Source organism: Rhodnius prolixus, unplaced genomic scaffold (assembly GCF_049639745.1).
Source record: "Rhodnius prolixus isolate KJV_2025 unplaced genomic scaffold, Rpr scaffold_5, whole genome shotgun sequence".
NCBI lineage: Eukaryota > Metazoa > Arthropoda > Insecta > Hemiptera > Reduviidae > Rhodnius > Rhodnius prolixus.
The window spans coordinates 8,307,641-8,312,291 of NW_027411624.1; the positions used below are offsets into that span (position 1 = coordinate 8,307,641).

At 30.2% G+C, this 4,651-nt stretch overlaps 1 long non-coding RNA gene across 1 annotated transcript; it reads right to left on the reverse strand.

Moving 5' to 3' along the window:
• Positions 1 to 389: 389 nt before the first annotated feature.
• Positions 390 to 4,220, reverse strand: LOC141457985 (uncharacterized). Its single transcript, XR_012460695.1, has 3 exons — positions 3,502 to 4,220; positions 2,274 to 2,369; positions 390 to 1,920 (listed from the first exon to the last, which is right to left on the reverse strand). It is a non-coding gene; the product is annotated as an uncharacterized lncRNA (long non-coding RNA).
• Between the last annotated feature and the right edge of the window lie 431 nt (positions 4,221 to 4,651).

The window sequence follows — 4,651 nt, forward strand, 5'->3', positions numbered from 1 at the left end:
TTTGAAAATAGCAGTTTACTGCACTCTTTTAAGTGAAATAAACATTTTTTAAATAAACACTCGTCATTTTTTGTTCTTGTACCTTTCAATTTTCCAATCAAATTAAAACTTTCTTCAACACAGAATCTTTACTATACTCATTCCGATTCTACAGGAATATATGAACAAAAAGGTTTAATCACGTAAAAATGCTCAAGTTTTAATAAATAATGGATAAGATTACCTGGAAGATAACACCACAGAGTGGTAGGTAGATGCAGGAATAGAGATGGATGGAAATCACTTCTTATTTACGGAAGTGCTGCAGCTTTAAAAGGAATTCCCTCAAAAGTAATCATTTTAGATTATGTCTCAGCTTCACTGGGCTGCGAGTCGGCCAAGGGCTGAAAGTATTAAAACAGTAAATGATTTGAATTTCATTCACACTTATTGTAGTACGGTAGCATTTTACATACAAAATCTTAGTTAATTCTGTTTATAACAAATTAAACCATTCTGCAACTAACTCGGAAAATCTAATTTAAACCATCTATTGCACAAAATAACAACTTTTTCTCTTCCTAGGAGCTTCTTACAGCTCACTGTCCGGTGATGGACAGTGTTGTCTGTAACGAGAGAACACTGTCCGGAGGCCGGCAGTGCACTGGAAAAAGCTCCGGGCGCTAATAACCTCAGCTGTTAATGCGCCAAAAAAAAAAAAAAAAAAAACTTTATTCTGATTCAAAGGAAAATATTTAATTTATCGGAATAAAGGTTTAATTGATGTTAAAATGCTTTAGATGCTTATCAATAATGGATAAGATAACATGAAGATCAGCTCCATAAGGTAACATGGTAAGTATGGAGATTTCATCATTGATTTATTTGAATGTAGAAATAGTTGCGAATTATCTCAAATTATTTGCAATAAATAATAGTTAAGACTACCTGAAGTAGAATTCTACAAATTAACAGGGTACCTTCGAAGATTTCCTGATTTGTTTCATGAACGAAATGTAGAAATTAGATGTGAATTACCTCAACTTATGTAGGAGTGCTGCTGGATGTAAAGAAGGGCCATGATCAAGAATAGCCAGCGAAGGGAAGAAAGGGTCCTTGAGCAAAGAAACTGGATGGAGAGAAACACATACTACATTTTGAAACACATAACTTTTATTTTTTAATGCAATTTTGATATTGAAACATTAGTTGAAGTTGAGGCGTAGCCTCTAAAACAGTCCACTATATGGGACCCAAGACTTCAATATAAACAATTAACATTGCAACAGAATAACCAATTTGGAAGATATATTTATCAAATAGAAGTTGAAATGTTGTAAAGAAGATTTAATCTGAGTAAGCTTCATAATCAAACTCCATAATTAATATTACATTACAGGTAGGTATTACATAATGTAAAGCCAGGACAAAAGTAATTTAGCACACTTCCCTTGAGCATATATAAGACAAACCGAACATATTATCTCTTTTATCTAATTTTAATGGCATATCTGATAATTTATCAAACACCTATGGGGAGAAAATTGTTTTAAACATCTTAATTTTTCTGTGAAATAATAAATAATTAAACTTAAGACGGCAGAGGAAGGGGAGCAAAGTGAAGAGTAAAAAGTAGGAGCTAAAAGGGATTTATTTATACTTTATATTGCATAGAAATATTGAGTACAGAAAATCAGTGAGCTCGTGGAGGTGTTCCTGCCATGCACATGCAATTTTATGTAAGATTAAGAACTTACATGTTTTTCAACCAACTTTGCACTTAAAGTTTCCTTATTTTTGTAGAATATTAGTTTCATTCTTCTCTCTCAGGTGGTGTGTTTGTTAAGAATAACTGCGCACTTATTAACCGACGTTGGTTACTACCTACTCTACTGTGACTCCAGTTTACCTCTCTAACCTAGAGAATAGTTGCGATCCGACCTAAAGAGACATATATATAAAAAAAGTAAAGAAACACATTTATTATCTATAACTACTGATGAAATATTATTCATAAAATTAAATAAATGTGACTGTAATTAAACTAAAACAATTATATGCAAATGTAATATATGAAGTCTATGTAAAAATAAAATACGCAGGCAAATAAATATATTTTTTTTTGTAAATTAAAGGTTTTTATTTATTCTCCTGCAAAATAATACTTTTTATTTTCACTTTAAGTAAAAAAATCATTTAATAAATAAGATTGTGATACAAACATGCAATATATCTGTACCTAAATAGTACATTTTTTAAGTAATTGATTCATAAGAAAAGTTGATTGTACTTACTCATTTGATCGATGTTTTCTCAAAGTCTTTTACATTTCCACTTCAGTTGATGAACGGTTTTGCAGTTATTGGCTCACAGTATTGGCTGTTTCCAATCTGAAAATCATTATTCAATGAAATAAACAGTTTATAGATTTAATCTTAAATTAAAAGCATTCAATTCAATGATACTACAACTTAAAATTCAACCATTTGTTCAAGATAAATTTGTATCTTTCAAAAATTTAAAAAATAAATAAAATATGAATGCTGAAATTTTAGTTTAAATCTTTTAAACGGCTCAATTTTTTAGAACGTATTCGTTCATTAAACATTAAATTATTTTATCATAAATTACGTTGCAATTAAACTGTTATACTAAACTTGTTTTAGTCAAGCTGCCATAAATTGAAATAATTAGTTTATTAGGTTTGTCAACCAAAATAAACAATTTTTCAAGTTCAATTTTGTTCAAAATTATTTCATTTAATTCGTTAAAGTAAAGAAACACATTTAATATCTATCACTACTGATGAAATATTATTCATATAATTAAATAAATGTGACTGTAAGTTAACTTAAACAATGATGTGCACATAATAATTTTGCAAAGAAAGGATTTCGCTAGATAGAGGATAAAAGATTTTGAGGTCATTATGAATGGTAAAATCAGTGCAAACCGAAGGGCATTTACTATTTCCCTAAAGATTTTAGACTGGGGAGACTGAATTCGTTGACAATTGGAAAGGTTGTAAGTACCCCACGATTTCTGTCAAAGTACAAATTGCTGCATACCAGCTGCTACAGCAGTCTTATTTATTACAGAAAGTTTTTAGTTTTTATCGATTTTTTGAGGAAAATGTTTCAATACATGCTCTAGATCATAATGACATAATGAAAGTACGTTGTTTATAGGAAATCGTTAACGCTGTTCAAGAGAAAATACGAAAAATCGGATTCAGTTAATTTGTAGTAAGATTGACAGATTTTCGCCAAAAGGAGCCAATTGGCTAAATATCAAAATCTAAATTTTCTATTATTGATTTTCATTGCACACAAAACTTGACGATTCGTAAAAACATTTATCGAAAACAAATATATCCATTGAAAATTGAATAACATTCTACTTGATCGTAACACCTTGTAATTATAATAGACAATAAAAAGTATGAATGGTAACGAGTGCTTGGTGGATATTAAAGTAAAAGTGAAAAATTAAAGGGTCAAGTGACAAAGATAAGCAAAATACCTTATGAAGCCGATAGAAAAGGTAAGGTCTTGTTCACACAACACTTGCTCCAGCTTATATCTCTCATTCTCCTCCTGCTTGTAGACACTACTACCCTCTTCATTCTTGTTACGAAATAGTCCATTACCAGCGAAACGCAGAGCTAGTAACTTCTTATCAGTCCTAACTTTGCAACCATTTCTCACCTTTTTCAAGCCCTAACATTGTCATCTTGTTATTTTTTCTTACACTGGCTATATTATACGAAGTATAACTATAGCAAAAACTTCAAACGATTCTCCCAAAATACATAAACAACTGTATGTAATACATACATACGTTACTTAATATCATTAAATAAGGTTCCTTTTTATTAAATCTCAGAGGAAGAATAACAGACGAGATTTCAACCTGACTGTTCTCCCCAGGCCATACTTCACTTACTGAGCAGACTGAGTAAGGGAGGTTACGTGATGTTATCCAAAATATTAATAAATTCTCAAACATTTGTAAAAATTATGAATAAAAATAATTGAAATCTAGTACGTGTTAAAAAGAAATATTTTTCCTTTTAATTCTATGCGACTAATATTTTAGAACTGAGAAGTTGGAAATGTATTTTATTTGAGGGAGGCGCGAGAATTTAAGTTTAAAACACGGACATTGTTGCATTTTCACTGCAAAATAATTATTGTTAAGTAAAATATGAATGAATATGCGATTCTAATCATTTAAAAAATGCGAAAATTAGTAAAATCTCTAAAGGAAATCTTTTAATCAGCATAGAACGTGCAATATGCTGGTACATTCAAGCTTTGTTAATGGCTTTCTGTTTGCATATTTCTAATACTTACATTTCTATCCGTAGCAGAAACACTTCAGTTTTTATAAAACAGAAACTTTATGAAATTGGTTCATAAAGTACATAATTGAATTAATTGAGAATGAACGATTCTACATTAAAATAATCAATGCATTATAAGACATACAAGTGGCCCAGATTGGATTTCTCCAAAGCACTTTTCTTTAGGTTAATACGCTAGGTCAATCTATTTCGAGAAACAAAAAAGAAAAACATTGGTAAAAGATGATTTTTTTCATCTAACGTTACAGGAATGATGCTGCTCCTGGATTTAATAGTTAACACTAAAGCCAATGCTAGATTGCACTA